Raw genomic sequence first — 23,523 nt, 5'->3', positions numbered from 1 at the left:
GATCACCGCTGCAGCTTCTTCTAGGCATGAAGCTGGGTCCTGCACCCTTCTGAAGTTCAGGGGACTTCTCAGCTTTTGTGTGCTCTTGGTTCAAGGTCACTGCTGAGAGCCCTTATGCTCTAGAGAGGTAAAGAAGTACCTGGATTTCCAAAGAATGGCTCATTGCTTGAGGGAGGAGAGCTCAGAGCCCGAGGCCTGGGAGGGGCAGGGCCAAACCACAATGGGGTCACCTGTGTACTAGACCATCCTTCTGTTTGGGTTGTGAGGGGTCCACATAAAAAGGTGTATCACGCATCACATTCCTCAGACGTGAGTCTTTGGTTGAGGAACGAGGGTTCTTGGCAACGTCCCTCGGGAATTGAACTATCTTTATTCTGACTCAGCGGGTGGGGGCTGAGCAGTCCATAGAGGAGAAAAGTGGCCCTGGAGTGGGTGAAAATCTGTTACCTGTTTTTGACTTTACCCCATCACCTGCCCCTTGTCTGAGCGTGGTGAAGCCGTAAGCCTGCCCGTGGGCTCGACCGCGTGGGCTCCACTTACTGTCCTGGAGCGCAGACAGGCCGTGGGTGTGCAAATATCCCTACAGACTCCCGGCCTGCCACAGTCCTCCAGAGCTGGCTGCTTCCCCGCTGCCAACGAGGTGACAGTTGTCACCAGTACTTACCGGCCATGGAAAGGGCTCAGGGCCCAGGCAAAACTATAGACTCACAGTCATGGAAGTTAGAGCTGGAAGGCACCTAGGAAATAATTAGATCCACTCAACACCCTCATCTTACGGATTAAGAAATGAGGGGCGCTCGGCGGGACTGGGGTAGGAGGGCGCCCAAGGGCACATCACCAGTTAGTGGCAGCGAGTCACGCATGTCCAAGCGGTCGTGTGATGCCGGAGCTCAAAGTCCAGTGGTGACCGTGTGCATCTTCCGCATCTGAGTGGACAACTGTGCGTGTGGGTTTCCCTCGTTTGTCCCTCTCCACCCGGCATCCCCCGCTCTGGGCCCCAGGAGACTAACCTGCATCCAAAGGCTCCCGGACATCGGCTCTGGTCCACGGTGAGTTCTGGAGGAAGATGGGAGACAGGGAGGACGGTGCAGCCGGGGTGCTCAGCACCCCATTCTATCCCCCCGGGAGGTGTGCGCTCACTGGGCATCAGCTGAGCCCCTACGGATGGTACCGCCCCTCGTGATTTCTCTACACCTGCCTGCACCCTATAAAACAACCTTCCTCCTAACTCACCTCCAATGACCTCATCTGAGTGTGTCATCATTTCCTGCCGAGCCCCTGACCGATGCCGTAACTGGAAGTTTGAGGGAAGAGTTTAGAAATTGCAGTGGTGTTTACGGATCCCTTTTGCTTTCACATTCCTTGAGAGTAAGCTAAGCCTCAGAGGGCCTCGCCCAGGAGAGTCTGGGGAGCAGGGAGGGTGGACAACAGGGAGACAATCACAGTGATTAGCAAAAGGCTAATGACTCCCTTCTGGGTTTGCCTTTCATTAATACTGTTGTTGCTGTTCTTACTGTCATTGAAATTATACAGGCCGTGTGGGACTGCATTCTGGTTGTGAACAAATAAAACGACACAAGTGCGTGTAGGGGGCGAATAATTCAGTACCCTCTTGTGCCATCACCCCCTTCCTCCATCCCAATGCACTTTGCCTAGTCTCTCTCTTTTTTTTAATTCTTTTTTAAATTTATTTTTTAACAATAAATTTATTTTTCATTGGTGTTCAATTTGCCAACATACAGCATAACACCCAGTGCTCATCCCGTCAAGTGCCCCCCTCAGTGCCCGTCACCCATTCACCCCCACCCCCCGCCCTCCTCCCCTTCCACCACCCCTAGTTCGTTTCCCAGATAATTTTGTATTCACACACATACACACACACGTGCAAATACAGAGCTTGTATGGGGTCTCTGGGTGGCGCAGCGGTTTGGCGCCTGCCTTTGGCCCAGGGCGTGATCCTGGAGACCTGGGATCGAATCCCACATCGGGCTCCCGGTGCATGGAGCCTGCTTCTCCCTCTGCCTGTGTCTCTGCCCCTCTCTCTCTCTCTCTCTCTGTGACTATCATAAATAAATAAAAATTAAAAAAAAATACAGAGCTTGTAAAATAGAACTTTGGCTCACGCTATAGGCATCGTGCCGCCCTTCCCCCATCAATGTATATGCCCCCCCCCCCCCGTTCTTTAACTGCTGCATAAAATTCCATCACCTGGCTATATGATAATTTAGCCATTTTGTGGATGTATAAGCTTTTTGTGGTTTCTCTGGTAGCCACAATAGACTGCATCAAGCGTTCTAACACAGAGGCACCCAAAGGTGGGTATTCCCTAGGGATAGATAATTATACATAGAATTAGGTTGAAGAATATAAGTCAAACTGGGTAGATCTGCCCAACCGACCTCCAAGAAAAACCCGCATCGACAGTGCGAGAGGACCTCTTCCTCACGGTACTTTTTGAAGTGATGATCTCTGTGATTCCTGGGAGACAGAGCATCCTTTCCTGCGTTTTGCCATTTGGATTCCCCCTGCAGGTCTCCCGTTCCCTTCACCGCAGTCTTGTCTTTCTCCAGGGTGGCTCTTCCACTTTATCATCTTCAGATATGGAGACAAGTATATACAGTCTTCAGACTGTTCTCAGTAGCAATTGCCAAATTCAAAGCATATGGTTTTGCCAGAGGTTTTCAGCAAGTGTCCAAAGAGAACCACGATTAAGAAATGAAAGAGGAAAACCCAGATCTTAAAACACGTGGATCACATATCCCCTCATGTTGGGTTATATAATTTTATATTCTATTTGATATATTTAATTACAGATTTTTATCTACCTATCATTTTCTTTTTTCTTTCTTTTTTTTTCTTTCTTTCTTCTTCCTTCCTTCCTTCCTTCCTTCCTTCCTTCCTTCCTTCTTTCTTTCTTTCTTTCTTTCTTTCTTTCTTTCTTTCTTTCTTTCTTTCTTTCTTTCTTTCTTTCTTTCTTCTTCTTTCTTTCTTTCTTTCTTTCTTTCTTTCTTTCTTTCTTCTTTCTTTTTCTTTCTTTCTCTTTCTTCCTTTTTCCTACTTTTTGAATTTGCTCAGATGTTCTTTGCCATGTTCTTGGGGTACACTTGCCCCTGAGAACATTAGGCATATATATGTATATAAAGATACACACACAAGCATACATACATACGTACATATCCCATTATTGGTTCTGTTTCTCTGAAGAACTCTCACTGCTCAGAGCATTACTCCCTTGCCTGCCTTTGCATTTTTAAAAAAGATTTTTTTTATTTATTTATTCATGAGAGACACAGAGAGAGAGGCAGAGACCTAGGCAGGGGGTGATGCAGGATCCCTGCAGAGAGCCCCATGTAGGACTCGATCCCAGGATCCCGAGATCACGACCTGAGCCAAAGGCAGAGACTCAACCCCTGAGCCATTCAGGTGCCCCCAGCCTTTGCATTTTAAGAACAGGAGCTTGGAAGACCCAGAGGCTTCTGAGGCTATAGAATAAAAATTCCTGAGGCCGGTCTGGACCACATCTCACCTGCGGCTTCGAGACACACATCCCCAATCCCGTTCCTATCTATGCCCAGCCATATTCCACCCCTGGGTTTTCTAGCTGGCTTGTCCCTGGTCCTCCTCCGTCAGCAAGAGAGCTCTTCTCCAGTCCTTTCTGGGGTTGATGAAGACCATCCCTGAGACAAGTCAGTTTGGCCATTTTGCAATCCCTGTTGTCTTCAGGGAACCATGCTTCAACAGCCTGCCACCTCTGACCTCTTCCAAGTCACTAGCCCCAGGAGCATGCCTAGCTGTCATGATGGGTCAACTGCTGGCCTTCCCCCCACCCGCCAGTGGCAGCTTCTCCCTCCAGGTGCTTATACCAGGTGGAATCTGCAGAGGTCACGAGTCAGGTAAGAGGGAAAGGGGACCAGCATCTGCCACCCACTCATGTCACCCCTGAGCCATCAGAACAGACGTGGCTCCCTCTCGCTGCAGCAAAATGACACACACACACACACACACACACACACACACACACACACAAAGTGTATCAGAAGAGATTTGCCCCATTAAAAAAAAAAAAAAAAGCAATAAAAGGAAAGCTCTTAGGCCATGTCGCTTTGGGGTAAGGAAGAGGTGGGGATCTCGCCAGAGTAGGCCTCCAAAGCTTCCTGTTTGCAGGCAAGCGGGAAGCGTAGTGCAAACATCCTTCTTCATTTACAGTCTTTGTTCTTGCTCAGCCAGTGTACTGTTCAACGGGGTGGCCTATGGACGCATGCTCCCGTCTGCGTTATCTGCTTCAGATCAAAAGAGAAAATGCATGAGAATGTGCTCAGGAGGCCTGGTTACCACACACATGCCAGTTAGAATCATAATCATAAAGGCTGGGGCTGGGACCTCTCGGGGAATCTGGGACTGTGTCTCTCCTTGAGATTGGTCTCCTCCCTGGAGCTGGGGCCAGCCAACGCCGAAGGCCTGTTCATGTGCCAGGTGCTCAGCTGTGCATGGCAGGGGGGAGGGGGCAGCTGGGGGGGTGGGGTGGAGGCGCCCCTCCTGGGTGGGACTGGAACCCACTTAGAGGATGAGCATTTCCATTTCTCCCAGTTCCTGCCACAGTGACCTGCTAGCCCTTTGGGCACCCAGTTTTCGAGCTCACCTGGCTTCTCCCTTCTCCCCCCAGGATCTAGAAAATGTGAGACCACACCTCCGACTGGCCCAAGACAGTCCCCCAGTTTACACGGGTTTTCCCAATGTGCTTACTAATAGCCCACTTCTGCTCTCAGGAGTGTTCCAGTTTGGGTGAACAGGTCCGTGGGCTCACCGTCCGTAACCCTTCTGGGCAGCCACAAGCAAGTCAAGGACTTTTCCTAGGAGCCAGCACAGGGCTTGGCACCGGGAAGGACCCTCGGCAACGCTGATTGTCAAGCCCATTTGGCTGCTGGGTTGTCTTGGTGGATTCGAGGCTGGGGGGTGGGGTGGGGGAGGTCCGGGAAGGATCCTGTGGGTTTCCTGGAGTGGTTAAAGGTGCATGGAGAGGCGGTGGCCAGAGGAGGGGGAGGGGGTGGGGGTGACGTTTGTGTGACACCCTTACACTGTGAAAAATGAGCCCCAGCTTGTAAACCCCGTCAGCGAGGTGCCTGAGACCAAGTCAAAGTCTTTGTGGAAGAGATGGGGCTTGAAGAAAACGTCAGAGTTGGTGAAAACACAGGCGGTCTCTGAGCCTGTTTGTGGCAAAGCGTCGCCACACGTCCCGCGGTCTGGAGAGGTAGGAATATGTGTCATTTGTTTAGAACTTGGCACAGAAGAAAGCGTGTTTGCATATAGTCTTGCTCCAGGCTGACAACACTCAGAGGTAGGGAAGATCAGTGTTCTCATCCCCACATTTTTTTTTTTTTTAGTTGTTTGTTTTGAGACAAGGACTCTTGTGCAATTGCGCAGCTGAAGGGTAGTAGAGTCCAGAGTCTTGATGAGCGCGTTGCTCCAAGCCCAGTGCTCGTTCCGGTCATTGTCGTCGAGGGGGCTCCCGAGAGCTGGCACTTGGCCTTCTGGGGGGGCTTGGACGCTCTCCGCAGGGAGGACTTGCTCGTGGCGCGGGGCTGGGGTTCTGTTCTGACAGCTCAGGGGGTGGCTGGACAGATCGGGGTGGGGGGTGGGGGGGTGGGGAGTCACGCCAGCTGATTCCCCTGCACGGCCTCCCTCCTGCCCAGCTCCGCGTGTGAGCCGGGAGCAGAGGACAGACGTCGCCCGCGTGTGCCACGCTGGCGCTCCCACTACGTGATTGGGAACATGTGAGGGCAGGGCGCGTGAACTGCGGGTGACCCCGCCGAGCAGGGAGGCTAATTAAAGCTTCTCTTCCCCGCACTTCAGTCACAAGCCCCCCTGCCCTTCCTCCTGATGGTGCGGCTGATAAGGAGGGATTGAATTTATGAAAAGCGATGAAGATGTTTGGATAAGCCACAGCGCCAAGGCAAGCCGGCCCGACGAGTTAGGGCCTGACAAGGCAGCAGGGGTGCCTGAGAGCTTCCGAAGGGACAGGCGAGGGCCAGGCCCCGAGGAGGGGGGAGAGGGAAGGTGGTTGAACTGAACGTGACACCGTGGGGGCGTGGCCTCGGGGAGGGCCCACCTGGGCTCACCTGGGCAGGTCAGGTGGAGGTGGGCTTGCTGAGCGCTGGCTCTGCAGGGAGATGGTCTGGCTTGGCCCAAAGCTTCCAGACTTGCCCCCCTGCAGCCCGCGTTCCCAGGGGAGCCCCGTGTGAAGCTGATGAGTAAGGAAGGGGTGATGGAGGAGGAAAGAGCACCTCCCTTCTAGAGGTGAAGGGGTTAGACCACCTCTGGGGGAGGGAGAAGCAGGAAGATGAGAAAAGCCACGGCTTTTGAGCATCCTCCGTGTGCCAGGCACTGTGCAGCGGGCTTTACACGAAGTATCTCACTTAATCCTTCGCTACGAGTGTTTGGTTGTTATCGTGCCGGTTGTACTGACGTGGGAAATGAACCTCAGAGAGGGCAGGTAGCTTGCTCAAGGCCACACAGCTAGATCAGATCCAAGAATCAAAACCAACTAGTGGATGATTTAAAAAAATAAAAGGGGGGATCCCTGGGTGGCGCAGTGGTTTGGCGCCTGCCTTTGGCCCAGGGCGCGATCCTGGAGACCCGGGATCGAATCCCACGTCGGGCTCCCGGTGCATGGAGCCTGCTTCTCCCTCTGCCTGTGTCTCTGCCTCTCTCTCTATCTCTCTGTGACTATCATAAATAAATAAAAATTAAAAAAAAAAAGTTTAAAAAAATAAAAGGGGATCCCTGGGTGGCGCAGCAGTTTTAGCGCCTGCCTTTGGCCCAGGGCATGATCCTGGAGCCCTGGGATCAAGTCCCACGTCGGGCTCCCGGTGCATGGAGCCTGCTTTTCCCTCTGCCTGTGTCTCTGCCTCTCTCTCTCTCTCTCTCTCTGTGACTATCATAAATTAAAAAAAAAAAAAAAAAGTGAGACTCTGAAGGCTTTGTCGTGATTTAGCACACTCCTAGCCCGGCCACAGTGCCACACGGCAGGGCCGGGGCAGGTAGGTCCACCAGGATTGGAGGGTGCGCTCCATCTTCTGTCCTAGGATGCCTCCACTCACTCCCTAGCTGGGCTCCCTAACTATCGTGCCCCCCTGGTCCCCCTAGTCTTCCTCAGGGAGTAGATGCTATCTGCCTACCCGGAACATTCCCCAAACCCTCAATCCTGGCTTGTGGCAGCACCAGCTTCGAAGGTCTTTGGAATGAAATGCCCCGATCGCTGCCCAACCCCAAAGACCCCAGCCCTCCTGTCACAGGGGAGCCTCAGGATCCCGTGGCCAGGTGGCCTCCTGGGCTGGCCCACGCATGCCCTCCTCAGGGCTGCCAGAGGACCAGGGCTGTCTGTAGTCTGTGTTTCTCCCAGATGCCGCCCACCCACGTGGAGTCTGTGGGTCGCGGGCAGATGATGCAGGCGGAGTGACTGTTTTGGGCTGTGTCCCTGAGGCCAGGGGCGGGACCAGGAGGAAGGCAGGCTGCCCGGCGGGCGTGCAGTGTTCTGTGGGATGAATGCACCACTTATTTCTAAATTAAGGGAGACCACCAAGCCCAGCATGCTTGGGAAGAGGTAAGGACAGCAGGGGGGCAGGCCTCTCATCCTTGGCAGGGTTTCTGCTGCTCGGTCCTCCTGGATCCTGACTTTCTCTTGACTATCAGAGGCCAGCCTGGAGGAGGTGAGAACTGTGAGCAACCCCTGCTGAGTTGAATCCTCCCCTCAGGAGAGCCCTCCTAACACTGAGTACCCTCCCCTTTTGATTTTTTTAAAATTTTTTAAAGATTTTATTTATTTATTCATGAGAGAGAGAGAGAGACAGGCAGAGGGAGAAGCAGGCTCCATGCAGGGAGCCCGAAGTGGGACTCGATCCCAGGTCTCCAGGATCATGCCCTGGGCTGAAGGCGGCGCTAACCTGCTGAGCCACCCAGGCTGCCCTCCCCTTTTGTTTTTTTAACCAAAGCCAAGACTCAGACCATTTGAATGAGTCCATCCTATAGCGTGCTCATCACAGCTGATTCCGAAGTCACATGTGGTACATTATTTTCGACCCTAGATTTTCCATGAAATATCCCCCTTTGCTGGCAATCCCTTTTTTACCAAGGAAGCAGAACTAGGATTCCAGCAATGAAGTCTGGGACCGTCTGTTGCGGTCTGGTCTGATCCAGTTGGCGCTGGGATATAATCAGAAAGAATAAAACCAGGGTGGAAGAAATGTCTGTGCATTTTGTTATAAAAAAACCTTCCATTCTGGTTAAATGCAAGGCACGATGTATCAATCAGCCTGGGTCACTTAAGTTAACAGTGCAGACTTGGTTTTAATATTGGTCATGGTGCCTGAGAGTCATTTCATTAGTGTCAGTTTAACAGTTGGATACATGGGCCAGGGGTAATATTAATGATTACTCGTTAGTTAAGTGGACACGGAGCTCTTGCATAAAATGCCAGCGGCGCAGATCCATTCCCAGGGGCTGTTTCCGGCGGCAGGCGCTACCCTCTGCGAGCTGCGGTGGGCCGAGTGGGGCCGTGGGTCTGGGTGAGCTGGAGCTCCCAGGAGGACGGCTTACGAAGGATCCCCTAAACCCCAGCAGGCCTGGCTGGGCCTCACCTGGAGCTCGGCCCAGAAGGCCCCTGGAAAGGTGAGCTGCCGCCCCTTTGGGGCTGAGTCATTGTCTGAGCAAGAGCTCTCTCCCCGGAGCCAGAGAACAGCTCAGGAGGCAGCTCCCTGGGGTCCAGGAGAAATGCAGGGAGTGGCCCCCGGGCCTCTCTCTTGGGGAAGAAGCCACTTTTGCAGCCTGGGATGGGTTTCCTGTGCCAAGATGGGAATGCTCAGCAGTGATTTATGCAGACATTTATAGAAAGCATACAGGTTTGTTCATTCATAAAATAGAAGAACAGCATGTTTTTGCCCTGGCAGGGCTCTGGGGCAGTTCTCGGGATAGTGTGGTTGGTTGTAATCATTTCTGGAAATGCCCTGACTAGCCGTGGCGGGAAGGCCAAAGTTGCATGTGAAGAGGCCACAAAAGGAGCCTCGGTACAGGTCACCTGCCTCGCGGAACGCAGCTGATCTGAACTGGTGGTAAGAATTGCTTCCCTCCCCTGCTGCCCTGGGCCCTCCCCTTCCCTCATGCCTCCTCCAGACACTCTTCTACCTTCCAGAGCTCCCTGGCTGGTAGGGGGCTGCGGCCAGGGCCGTGGGACAGGAGCACGAGAGGGCCGCCTTGTCGGAAGGGCATTCTCTCTGGTTTTGTCTCATCAGTCGGGCCAGGGGGTCCTAGGGAGCCTGACCTGACTGTGGACGCCGGCCCAGTGGGGCTTCAGGCCTGGGCCTCCCTGAGCAGCCAGCGTGCTCGGTTGAGCCGACTGGTGACTCACCACACCGGTGTCTTCACCACGTAGTCTCGCCCACGGGCCTCGTGGGTGGGTGGGCAGCAGAGAACCAGTTTTGTCAGAAGTCAGAGACCAATAAATAGTGATTTTATTCCAGTGTTGCTCTGGCCTCCCAGCTCCGAATGCCAAGTACTATGCAATGGGTTTTGGTGGTATATGTGCCACGTGACAAGCGTGGCAGGCGGCAGACCTGGATTTTTTAAGTGAAAAACAGAATCCGGGCTAAAGGCAAAGTCCTATCTTCTGTGTGTCTTTCGCCATCTACTCTTGAGCCAAAGGCTCAGAACCTGGAGGTGTGGCCCAGATGAGACCTCGGAGCCTTTTGTCCCTTGAAGGGTGGGACCAGCCATACGTCAGCCACAAGACTCTCCAGAAAGACCATGAGAGCCATGAGTAGGGCAAGGGGAACGCAGGCAAAGAGAAGAAGGAGAAGTGAGAAGGAAAAGACAGGCAGGAGCACCATAGTCCGAGCAGCTCAAACAACACACATTCACCTGCTGGAGCTCCAGGGTCAAGGTGGCGGCAGGGCTGGTTTCCTCTGAGGCCTCTCTCCTTGGACTGCCAACGGCTGTCTTCTCTGTGTGTCCGCTCAGTGCCCACATGTCCCTGTCCTACCCTCCTCTTCTTACAAGGCCACTAGTCAAGATTAGACGAAGACCCACCCATATAATCTCATTTTACCTTCATTACCTTGTTAGAGGCCTTGCCTCCAAATCCAGCTCTGGTTCCCGCAGACTGGGGGATTTCTCTGGGCTCGACTGAGCAAAGCACCCCTTGGGAAATACATTGTCTAATTTAACCATAACACAGCCCTGAGGTGGAGGTATCCTTAGGCCCATGTAGAGAGGAAATCGGCTCGGGGGACCTCAGGTCGCAATAAATTGTTCTCGTTGCCTGACTTCCAAAGCTCCATCTCTTAAGCGAATAAAAAATAAAAGGCCGTGGGAGGGAAAGAATAAAAAAGATAAATAAGGTTTACATGGGGCTGGCATCAGAAATGCCCCTGCAGGCTCTCTGTGGGTCTTCAGTGTCTTCGTTTCACTGAGGTGGGGGGAATCCGAAAGTCAGGGTAACTCGCTGGTCCCTGCGGTGCTATGATGGGGACCAACATCCAGCCAGTGCTGCTGACCCCTGTTGCAGGAGCTCTTAGTCTCCTAATCTGAAGACATTGTCTTCATTCTGACCCCAGAGAGAGGGATGCATGGTGTCACCTGATGGGTTCCCTTCAGCTGGGACACCTGGAGGCCTCACTCGCCATGCTTCGGGTGTCATTCCTGGACAGCTTCCCTGGTCTCATCCTGAGGTTGCTGCATTAGGGCTCTGGCTTTATGATTATTTTTTAAAATTTGTATTTATTTGAGAGAATGAGCAGTGGGCACATCCCACTGTTTGCTTTTGGACATAGCCGTATATACCCTGCCTCATACCGGGGCCTGGACTGGCCTGAGACCCTCAGAAGGCTACACTTTTGTGAGTGTGAGGTGAGTGGGAGTGAAGAAGAGCCCAGAAGTACATGCTTGTTTTGGTTTCCTTCCCATCTACACGTATCAGCCAAGTCATAGAGTGGTCAGGGAGCTGGTGTCCAAATGCCCGGTTGTGTCACCTCAGACAAATCTCTTGATGTCTTGGGACCTCAGTGCCATCATCTGTAAAATGGGAGTAAGAAACCCTTACCCAGATGTGTTCTATTAGAAGATCGTGTTGGGAGGGGAAGGGTAATAGTACAAAGAATTAGCTCCGTTGCCAAAAATGGGGGTGGTAATAGGGACTCTTGTATCCAGCCTGCTAAAAACTTACAGAACTCCACAAAAATTCCAAGAATGTGGCATTTTGAGCTATAATGGTGCAAAGAAACAGCACCTTCCCACCTCTGCCCTGTGCCTCCGAACCCTTTAGCCTTGGCTCCAAAAAGTGTCTCTGAAAGGGAACAGCAAAGGAGCGTTTTCTGTAGTCGTTTCTTTGACTGTTTCTTACGCTCTTGTTACGGTTTGGGTTAAGAGGGGCTCGTCACTTCTCCACAAAGCAGATTCCTCTCCCCAGAACATTGGAAAGCCAAGAGGGGGCTTCCTCCTGCTTCCCCAAAACTCTCCTGCCTTCCCCAAGTCTTCAGCCGCCTCGTGATCACGATGGAACATCCAAGAGAATGAGGTCATTTTGGTACCTATTTAAAAAATGATATATATATTTTAAAAGGATGGGGGCAGTCACAAAGACACAGAAATCAACTTAAAGGAGCACTCCCCTTGGCCACACCTGGCACAAATTTGACCCCCACCCCCACCACCATGATTTAGTAGGGAAGGAGTGATTATCTTAGCTCCAGCTGCTCTAACAAAAACACCAGAGACTGGTGGCTTCCACAAACAACCTTGATTCCTCACAGTTCTGGAAGCTGGGAAGGCCAAGGTCCAGGCACCAGTAGATTCAGTGTCTGGTGAGGACCTGCTTCCTGGTTCAGAGATGGCCATCTCCTTGCTGCGTCCTCAGGTGTGGAAAGAAATGGAGGGTTCTCTGGAGCCTCCTTTTATAAAGACACAGATCCCATCCATGGGGCTCCACCCTCGTGACCTAATCCCCCGCCCCCCAAAGGCCTCTCCTCCTAACACCATCACACTGGGGGTTAGGATTTCAACATACGAATTTTGGATGCGAGGGGACACAAGGACTCAGTCCATAAGAATTATAAGCCATTAAAAAATAGGAATTTGTGAGTCCATGCTAATAATATCGATAGATGAATGATAGATAATGGATAAATTGCTAATAGCATTCTGAAGGCCAGAGGGTAAATGTGGGGGGAGGCGGTAAAGCCCTGAAAACTACCATTTTTAAACCATTTGTTATTTTAGCCATGGAGACTTATGGGCTATTTGTTATCTTAGCAGAACCAACCCATCCTGTCTTATCCTTATACACTGTGTCTTTGCAACTGTGGTTCCCTCTACTTAGAATATTCCCCCTCCGGGGTACCTGGGTGGTTCAGTGGTTGAGCCTTTGGCTCAGGTCATGATCCCAGGGTCCTGGGCTCCCCACAGGGAGTCTCCTTCTCCCTCTGCCTATGTCTCTGCTTCTCTCTGTGGGTGTCTCATAAAAATCTTTAAAAAATATATTCCCCCTCTTTCTACCTGGCAAATTTTTATTTTTCTTCCATTGCCCTGTTCGGGTATCACCTCCTTGCTAATGTCCTCCAAAGATAGAACAATGTGTTCTAGGCCCTGCTTCCCTTTGGCCATGCAGCAAGAATTTATTGAGCACCTGCTGTATACCAGGCACCACACGGGGCATACACCGTCAGCACAACCGAGTCCCTGTCTTCCTGGGGTTTTCAAAGAGGGTCATTGTGCACACAGCCTCAGTGTCCTTTCCTTGGCAGAAATGCCGTGAGGGTAGAACTCAGACTTAGCCTTACTTCTATTTTGACATCTGTCAGCCGGAGTAGGTGATCAGTAAGTATTTGCTACAATAGGGATGTTCACGCCCTCTCTCGCGGGTCTCCAGCCCTGATTCGTAACGCTCATGTGTACAATTTGCACATACTTTCATGGCCCCTGTTTTGTCTCCTTTCCTGGAGGTGGGCCCCTCGGGAGCCTGGCTGTGGCTTCTGGTTCTGTGCGCGTTGGGCCTGGTGGTCAAGGGGGAGCTGGATGCGAGGTAGATGTCTGTGGGGTCACTCTCGCTCACACCTCGTTGGAACGGGGCTGGAGATCATCATCTCAGTCCAGTACCTGTAATTACTTATGCAGAAGATGGTAAGCAGGTGACCCTGAAATTGAAGGCTTTCCATCTTGCAGGGCCACCATTGCGTCACGGGCTTGTCTCGAAGAATGAACAGAGGGCAGAGCTCTGGGGCCAACTCTCCATCTACTGGTGCATCTGTTCGTCATTTGGCTGGTCCCTCCCTTGTCTGGCCTTGATGCCCGCATCTACAAAATGGGGTGTTGGACATGGATCTTGGCTTCTTTGTGTCCTGAAAGACGACATCGGTGGGTCCAGGTGGGACAACTCCAGAAAGACTTCGGAAAGACCACCGTGGGGGAACCTACACGTCTTGCACCATTCGAAGGCAGGAGGCGAGGGCCTCCCTGGCCTGATCTGAGCCCTTGGACACACCGTCCTGTGGCCTGTACTCCTGGGAACATTTTTTTTTTTAATTTTTATTTTTTTTGTGAAATAGCACTGCTTCCCAGTCCCAAGAGAAAGATCTGGCAAAAGAGAGCCATGCACACTCACCCTCCCCTCTGCGTGGGGGTAACACATCAGTAGGCGCTCTAACGAGCCAGCACCCCTCCCTAAAGCCATGGCTTGTTTGCTTCTCCTAGGAGCCTGGCACCGAGCCCAAGATACTGTCATTGTCTTGGGGACAGACGCCCCTCCCCCAGCACCTTAAGTGGCCCCCGCTGCCAGGTTGGGCATCTTCTCCCCCAAAGCAGGCTCCCACCCCGGGAGCACCTAGAGCCTTTCCTCCATCCCTGTGGCTGCAGAGGGCCGCATAAATGTGCTCAGCTGGCTGTGTGTGAGTGTGTGCGTCTTTCGGTTTCAGAAAGTTCTCAGGCTGGGTTGGTGGGGGATGATCTGCAGACACTTCATTCACAACTTGTTGTTGGTTGGTTTTTCTCTTGCAAGGGAGGCGGGGGTGTGGCTGCAAAATAAATCTCAGGGTTTTTTCTTCTCCCCAAAGAAATCATTGTGTTGTAATGCAGGGAGAGCCCAAGCTGATGACATTTTTATGGGGCTGCCTCCAGTGAAGACTGTAGTGTCTGCTAGGGCCATCCGGAAAGCCGGTAGATCTCTCTCTCTCTCTCTCCCCCCTTTGCCATCGCCCGCCCTCTTTCTCTCACAGCAATACAACTTGAGCTCAATACTTGTCTAGAATTCTCAGTGGGGCTACCTAGGCCAAAAGGGGGTGGGGGTGGGGGAGATGACATCATATCCTCACCAGCCGATTGGCTGCTCTCAGTCTTCAGGAATGATATCATCTCTGCTTCTGCCTCCCCACCCCCCTTTACTTCCAGTCCTTTCCTGGCCAGGCAAGCCCCCCTCCCCAGCACCCCACCCCAGGACACCCCGTTGCCTTGGAGACCACGAGTTTTCAACCTCGTTGTCTGAAGGAATGGTAATTCATTATATGTCTGACATGGGGGTGAAGGGTACCGGGAGGGAGACCCGGGCTGGACGGTTGTGAGGGGAGGTTGTGGACAAAAAAAAAAAAAAATAATGAACAAAAATATGTTTCACGCATGAGAAACTGTCAAAGATGGTGGAGAGGGAAAGGTCATTGCAAACAGCGTTTGTGAAATCAAAAAATGGAGACAGAAATCTAAAAAAAACAAGTAGTGGCTGAAATATGGTTGAAAATACACCCCCCCCAGATCCTCCCCGCCCCCCCCAGACAGCTCATTAGGAAAGTTTTGGAGAGGGAATCACAGGCGGTCTGGGGCTGTTGTGTTATCTTTGGTGGAAAGGCCATCCCCTCGTTACCCCCTCCCTAGGTGTATACACTAAGACAGCGCTCTCCTCCCACAAGCTTTGCTCAGGGAGCAAGCCGTTTCTTGCAAAAAAAAAAAGAAAGAAAGAAAAGGACCAGATAAGGATCCACCCACAGCCTTACAGCCTTGGTGTTTTGGGGTATCTCCAAGAATGGAGCACCAGTGCCTTGGTTTGAATCCCCAGGAAACCAAGGCAGGAGTGAAGAATCCCCTGTTGAGATTGCTTGCTTATGTGTGTGTGAATTATCCATAGATTCCCTGTCTACATGGGTCGTATTCACCAGGGGATAATTCCATCTCTGATTTCCCTGGGGCAGTTTAAAGGCAACGTACAAATTCCCTTTGGTCCTACCCAGTCTCATCTCATGTCTTCTTCACTCCCTTTCCTCCGCAAGGCTACTTCTTCTCTCCAGGTGCTGCTGATGTCTATTTGTGGTTTCCCCTCTGTTTGTTCAGCGTTTGTTTTCTTGTCCAGAACCTTCTTTCGAGTCAGGAATTCCAGATGTGCGGTTTAGACTATTGACGGGGCACCTGCTTCCTTTGATCCCTACTCTTCACTCCTAAGCCTCAACCGCTGCCCCTTCTTTGGTTTTCTCGGTCCCTTACAGGGAATTTTGAATGGATAGTGGTCTGGCTCTAAGGAATAAAGCAAATGATGAAGACAGGCATTAAAGACGTAGTTGCCGAGCAGTAAGGGGAGAGGCCTATAGGTTCCTTTTAGGAATAGATGCCTCTAGATGTGCTCGCGTGCGGGGATTGACGACTTTTTTCCTCTATGCCTAGAACATACGGACAACCCGATAAAAGTTGGGTACCATTATCTTCTTATTTTTTTCATACAGATTTTTCCAGCTAAAAAGGTATTTTAAAATACCAGGTAGAAATGGACAAAAACTATATCTATATAAATATACATACACATAGGAATGTGCACATATGTATGCAGGTCTGTTGCACATGTGCTCGCATATGTGATTGCATTTCCTTATTTCTGTTTTTGAAGTTTCCAAATGTTTTGCAGTGAGTAGGTATTACAAATATAATTGGGGGGGGGGGAAGCTATTTAAAGAAATCAGTCATTGGGCAGGATGTTCCAAAGGGCAGATGAATATAACTCCCAAGATGAAGTAACCGGATGTCTGTCAACTCGGCGTAGCAGAGAAAACAAGGTATGAGTTTGTCCCCACTGGGGTGGTGACGTGCGCATCACTGGAGTCCTGTGGCTTCTCTTCCATTTTGCCATGGCCTAATTTCTCAGCCTCAGAGGGAAAGCAAAGTCACTGAGTACTAGGATGGAGGTGATCTTGGGCAGCCTTCTGATCCGCCCTCCTCCCATCTAAATTGGACATTTAATGGCTCGTGAAAAGTGAGTATTAATCTGAGATTTACACAGGCTGTGGCCTCAGAATCCACATGGCCAAAACCAAAGTCATAATTTCCCCAAACTGCCTCCTACCACCCCTTAAAGTTCCCTTGTCTGCCCCCAGAACCACTATTTTTGTCCAAGCTAGAGAATTTGGAGTCACTTTTGATTAATCCCTAAATGTCAGTCTCCAAGAGATCTGTCAAGAACAGTTTGTTTTTCCTTCCAAGCCTGTCATTACCTTCATCCTTTCCAACTTCCCGCTGTGCTAATCCAATCCATCCTTCAACCTCCAGCTAAAATGCCATCTCCTCCATGAAGACTTCCTTGATCATTCTCACTTTTGCGGATAAACATCTGACCTGAATTCCAACAGGATGAACACACTTTACTTGTACCGTCCACCCTGGATCATGCAGCCTTACTTTGTTTGACGGATTTGACATGGTTTCCTACCTAGACCATATGTCTTTAGAGAGCAGAGACTTAATAAAGTTGTATTATAGGAGCTTGATACAATTTATTGATGAAACAAGAGGAAACCTCTCTTGACAAATCATGCTGATGTTTTACCTTCCTCCCTTTATAGATATTTTGCCAAACACCTGATCCGAACGGTTACCTAATTGGTTACTTTTTGACATAAGCAAACTTTTCTGTCTTGCATTTCCATTCAGTCTGATTTCTTATATATTCATTCTTATTGAAATTTCTTATATGTTCTATTGAAAATTAATTAAAATTAAATCAACCAAAATCTACCTCTAGATTTTAAGTATTCCCCTAATAAATAGTTCCGGATTCTCTCAAATGATTTAAAAAGCAGGATAGTCTAATGTTTAAGGTTGTGGATTCTGGAGCCAGGCTGCTTAGATCTGGGAGTCCAGTATGGCAGCCTCTAGCCACGTGTGACTACTTGGATTTAAATACATTAAAATTAAGTAAAATTAAGGGTTCAGTTCTTTAGTCACACTACCCTCAAGGGCTCAATAGCCACATGTAGCTTCCATATTGGAAAGCACTGATGTGGGACATATCTACCCTTGCAGAAAGTCCCGTTGGAGAGCTCAGACCGGATGCACATGCCAGCCCTGCCACTCACCATTTGCGTGAGCTTAAGCAGCATGTTTGGCTTTCTAGGCCAATTTCCTCACTGTGCCTACCTCCCTGAGTTATTTGAGCCTCCTATGAGTTAATGCATGTAGAGCACTTATGTCCAGAGCCTAATGTCCATGATGGTTAGCCGTGGATCAATCATAGTTAACCATGATGGTCTGTACCAGTCTCCTTTTCCAGCTGTTGACTCATCTCAATGACTTGAACTCTAGTCCATGGGTCCATATCACATTTTTCATAACCACATTCTCACTACCTCCTGCCAAGAATTTCTCTCTGATCTTCCTTAAAAACACAGCATCATCTGGCCAGAAACTCTTCAAGAAGACCACCTTCTTACTCACTCACATTTCAATTACTCTATAAAACCACAGGCAACCCCGGGAAGTGAGAATCACTTTATGTTGGACCCTCACGGCCTTCAGGCTAAGCTCCTGGTCTTGGTTACAACTCACCCAGCTCTCCCTCTCCCTTGGATCTAGGGCAACGAGTGGAGACGCTCGAGTGTCGCTGAACTAGGCTGAGCATTCTTCACTGGTGACTTAATGAGCCGGCATGACTAAATGACCATTAGCTGGATGTTTGTGTGAACTGCAATAGAAAAGTTCCTCTAAACTTCCTGAAAAGGAAGATAATCTATCTAAATAGCTTCCTGTCTCTCTGCTGCCAAACAGCAGCAGAAGCAAAATAGACTCTCCAGCAGTGAAATATTTAGCACGTGGGGTGCACTCGGCCCCTCCCTGTTGGAAGAGGGAACCAAGCAGTGAAATGAGTGAGCCTCCAGGTACTCCCACATGCCTGAGTCGTTTGGCAAGTTGCCTCTGGACGGGATATCGGAAGACGTTGCGGGGTGTATGGAAGGTAGGGAGGGACATGGGAGAGATGGGGTGCTTTTGAGGCTCCTATTGCTCACCTTGACACGATGTCATGAGGGCCTGGAGCGATCTTTGCTTTGGTTCTTAGAAACCTCAGTTCATGTCTTAGCAGGACGGAGAAGAACAGATTGCTTCTTGCCTCCTGGACGACAGCTTCCAAGCCTCTGTGCCTGTTGCTCTGGAAGACCTTCCCATTGCTATTGAAAACATGTTTGAGGGGCTTGACTTTAAATAGAAACTGCTACTTAACACAGCCAAACCACAACCCAGATGACAGAAAAGCCCCTCTTCCATTTGCCATGGTTGAGTGTGGGCACGTAGAGCTTTCTCAGAAGCCCACATCGTGTGTCCCTCCGATTCCGACTTCCTGAGGTGTTTGCAGCGGGGGAGAGGCAGGTGGTGGAAGAAAGACAAAGCGTGCCCTGTCCGTGCTGCCCCACTGGCGGCATCCCTGGGGACTAGCTCGTGCCATCTGCCCAGCTCCATGGGCTCAACTCTGTTGGAAAAGGCCCAGATGGGAGCTCTGGGTTCCTCTCTCAGCACCCCTCCCCAAGCACCCTCTCTCCCTTTCTCTGAGGGTGGCTGCACCAAGCCCCATCAGCAGCTGTTCTTGAGATCTAGACCAGAGGTTGGTAAACTTTTTCTTAAAAGGCCAGAAAGTGACTATTTTAGGCCTTGCAAGTCAAGAGGCAAAGTCAGAGTTCTATATTACACAGGTACTTATACAACCATTTAAAATCTAACACTTTAAACATTAAGAAAAAAAAATTCCCCCCCCCCAAACCAAAAAACAAAAACTTTCTTAGCTTGAGGGTCAACTGAAAGCAGGTGGTGGACTGGACTTGGCCCGTGGGCTATGGTTTGCTGACCTCTGATGCAAGGGGGAAATGGTGATGGATAATTGTGGCTTCCTAGATGACACATATTAACTGAGAATTTGTTGCGTGTTAGATATCATTCTGGATATTGGGGACACCTCTGAAAAGCAAAACAAAGTCAAACACGGGCTATGTCCTCAGGGTTCACTCTGTAACGGGGATGATAGGAGACAAATGCAGAGGAGCAGATGGGCACAGAGACAAGGTTGCGGAAGGATCTCCAGCCCAGCTCTGGGGAGAGGGAGGGGCTGTGGTGTATGTAAAGGTGTGTGTGTGTGTGTGAGAGAGAGAGAGAGAGAGAGACAGAGAGAGAGAGAGAGAGAGAGAGTAAGGGGCTCTAGAGAGGAAAAGAAACAGCATCTCAGTTTAAGGGATTCTCAAGCTGAGTCTTTCGGACTTCTTAGATTAGAGGCCGAGGCAGAGGAGCAGGGAGGCAGGGTGTTCCCGGCAGAGGGGAATGCACAGAGGTGGGAAACAGCACAGGATTCTGGGCGCGAGAAAAGCAAGAGCAACACTGCGGAGTGGGCCACGCCAGCTGTGCACGTTGTGCTCTGGTGGAAGGGGTCACTGGGGGCCTCACCTATGTGCTGGGGACTTGGCCTCCATCATCAGGGCCTCAGACCCAACCCTGAGGTGTGCTTGTGGGATTGCCTAGAGCAGTACAGAGGAGTTAAGTGATGCACAAAACCCCACAGAGGGAAGATGGGATGCATTCGGATGGAAGCCTGTGTGATCCTTATGCTAAACCACCCTCTGTCCCCTACGACCATCACAGAGCCACCAGACTCTATGGCTGTCCCTTCAGTGGCCCTGCCAAGCACAACTCACAGGGCTTTTGTCAGGAGCCCTGGAGCTCCAACCCATGAGCCATGAGTGGCTAGTGGCTGCCATATTGGACCGTGTAGACCATTCTACTGGATGGCACTGGTCTACAGGGCCTGAACTGTGTTCCTAGCTTGGCTTTGGGGAGCAGTTTGACAACAAGAGAAAGAAGAAAGAAAGAAAAAAAGAGAAAGAAAGAAAGAAAGAAAGAAAGAAAGAAAGAAAGAAAGAAAGAAAGGAAGGAAGGAAGGGAGAGAAATAGAAAGAAAGGAAGAAGGAAAGAGAAAAGAAAAAGAAGAAAAGAAAAGGCAGCTCTTCTTTACAAAACGGGCAGTCCCTCGTGATGTGGGAATGTCAGGGCCTCTCAGTGAAGTGAGCAAGACAGAAGAGAAACAAATGGAACTGAGGTGAGGACTTGGTGTTTTCCCCAATATTACTAAGCAACCGTGTCCTAAAATCTGCAGAGCCAGCGACAGCATTTTGTTTACCAGGAAGAAAACACTTGAAAAGGAGAATATTTGGCGGAAATGCACTTGGGATTAGCAGGGGCTTTTTTTTTTTTTTTTTCTCTTTCTTTCTTTCTTTCTTTTTTTTTTTTTTTTCTTTTAATGCTGTTTTGTCTTTCTTCTGGGTTGTTCAAGGTACTGACCTAGCGCTTAGCCCCCTTTGCCAAGAAACTCCTTCCCGGCCTAATTAGCCTGTGGTATTGTGTGCAGGGCTGGGGAGGAGGGAAGGCCCCTCAGCCAATGGGGGCTGCAGTTGGCCCCGGGGAGGTGGGGGAGTGGGGTGCCGGGCTGGCCATTAGATGCCGAGGTCTTGAAAATCCCTCTGTAATTAATTTTCTCCTGCATTAATTAGAGAAATGTTGGAACGGGTAGGAGAGGGAGGGGTGTGTTGCCCATGGTCTTCTTTTCAGGGCGACTTTTGGGTAAGATGGTAATCTGCGGGGGAGTGGGAGATGCGGCCAGGGGTTTCAGGAGACCCCCCTGCCTGTGGGAGGGGGATCCAGTTTAAATCGGGGCTACCAGGAGACAGGTGCTGTATTTTACCTCGGGCTGGATGATGGTAGGCACCTCTTCCCAAGCCTGGAGTGTCTGTGGGCTCATGTGTGTGTACACACACACACACACACACACACACACCCAGAGGGATCACTGCCTCTCCATCATCTGCCCACGCCCTCGGAATACACAAACATTCAGCCCAATTCTCTGCCAGGTGCCCCAGTGCCCCCTCTCCCTTGCCCCACCCCACAACTAGAGGCCCTCGGATGTAAATCAGAGCCCCACTCGCCTGTATCCCCCTGGAATGACTCCATCTGGGCCTGCACAGAAGCTGCGGGTCTTTGCCCTGTGCCCTTTCCTCCCCAATCTGTTTGAAAGAACCAACTATGATCACCCACCTGCAAGTGAGTTTCTAGCCCCGTAGAGAAAGACAGCCCTGAGAAGATGCTCATAAAAGCTTCTGGAATCTTCCAGCCCACAGACTTTCTATCCCGAGTCCCAGTGTGTTGAAAATGACGTTCGGGGAGGCAGGAAGCCAGCACACTTCTAGAATTCAATGCCAACTCCCTGGTCCTGTTAGCCGCTTTTATGGAAATTTGAATTGAGCCCAGCTTTTTCTAGACTCCGGTCCCGTATGGATTTTATTAATTCCACCCATGGCTTAATAGTTGTGTTGGAGCTGGTAGGCCACGTCCAACGAGCAATAACCCTACGTCTTCAGGCCTGTCCCTGGGGCCAACACCATCAGCGACTAGGTCGATGGCATTCTCCCAGAGGGGGAGGGCCAGCTCCAGGCTGTTACTGTTTTCATAGTGGTCAAGCCAGGGTCTCCGACGGAGCTGTTTAAGCTCTGGACTCAAGGGCAGGAGGCTTCCTCATTGGTCACCACCTGAAAGGAATACACCTTCAGTAGGGAGAGGTGTCCCAGGACGGACGGGCCCGTCGCTGGACTAGACGGTGGTGGCGTGAGAGGAGGCGGTGGCCAGCTTACCTGGCTGAAGTCCTTTGACTCAGCTCTCTCCTCCGCTGTGGGCTGGGCCCAAGCAACTGGACCGTGGCTCCCAGCCATTCCCTGTGCAATCATTATTGCCCACGGAGCGCACGGCTTCCTCAAAGCCTCCAGGCTCCAGGTTTCTTTGGTAGGAGCTCAGCGTTGCCTCCCCTGCTCCATTCCTGGCTCATCACCAACAAGCCACCCAGGGGTGGGAAGATCTTTGACCCTGTTCTGCTTGGCCCACGTGACCCATCCGTCCCTCCAGGGGAAGAGAGAGGGCAACAAAAGACACCAGGAGCTCATGGGGCAAGTTCTCAGCTGGAAATGGGGCTGGGAAGTGCAGGCCGATAAGAGCAAGATGGAATCTCCTGGAAGCTCTCTGCACCTCTGGGAAGCTGTCCCTGCCCTCTCTCTCCCTGGGCCCATCCCCGCCGCATTCTTCACAGCAGCTGTTTCAACTCTTCTCCTCCGTCCTCAGGCCTCTGAATCCACCCCCATCATTCACAGCGGGTGACCTCACCTCCGGCTCCACGGAGATGATGAAGCCGCGGTCCATCCGGACTCCACATGGCCTGCGAGCCTGGCGGTGCAGTGGGGAGGACCTGGGCTTCAAGTGGGGCTCCGCCGCCTTCACGGTTTGCTCGTGGGCAATTGGCATCGCCTCCCTCAGCCTCAGTTTTCCTGCCTGTAAAATGGGTGGCGGAGAGGTTTCCACTGATGCGCGCAACTTGCACTTGCACGTAAGCGGGAAGTAGCCGTAGCTATTAAGTGTCGCCAATTGTGACAAACGGAGGCCACCTCCATGCACTCCCTCAACTTCATAGCCACCCTTTGAGTCACAGCCTCACTTCCTCGCACGCCGCCCCCCCCCCCACTCTGGACCAGGGGGAGTCCTGCCTCTGGTCGATGGGCGGCCTCTCCCCTGAAGCAGGAGCCCTCTGCTCCCATCGTGTCCCTCCCCGTGAGCATCTCTGGCCTCCAAAGCCCTATCCCCCCTGGCCGTCTGGTGGGTGCAGGCTCCACTTCACTCCCCACAGTGCTCGCCTTCTCTTGATCATTCCCTCAAACCGCAGGCCCCTCTCTTTCCTTCTTTTCACTCACAGATCTGTCCAGAGAATCGTCTATGCTCCTTGACACCACTTCCTGGCCTCCCACTCGCCCCCACCCCGGGCCCACTGCAATCTGCCTCCTGCCCCCGCTGCTCTGGCGGCCTGGCTCTTTCCAAGGTCTCTCTGATGGCCCTCCTCCAGCCCCCTCGGTCCCCGGGGAGCGGCTGGCTCTGGCGATCCCAACGGTCATCCCCAAACTCTCTCCTCCCTGGCCGTCCCTGCGTCCGCCTCTCCCTGGATCCTCATTTCTTTGGCTCGTGACTCATCAGCATCTGTCTGCGAGCCCCCCGAGTGTCATCTTGTTTGTCCTCTTCCTGGGTGGTCTCGCACACTCCCTCTTCAGCCACGATTTTACCCAAGAGTCTATCAGGTCCACATCTCCAGCTCTGACCTCCCCGGAGCTCCAGATTCGCATTTCCAGCTCCTTGCTAGTTCTTCTCCATGGAGTGTGTTGCTCACCC

This window comes from Vulpes lagopus, chromosome 12 (genome assembly GCF_018345385.1).
Source record: "Vulpes lagopus strain Blue_001 chromosome 12, ASM1834538v1, whole genome shotgun sequence".
Taxonomy (NCBI): Eukaryota; Metazoa; Chordata; class Mammalia; order Carnivora; family Canidae; genus Vulpes; species Vulpes lagopus.
The sequence above is the reverse complement of the archived record's forward strand: the minus strand, read 5'-3'. Positions refer to the sequence as shown.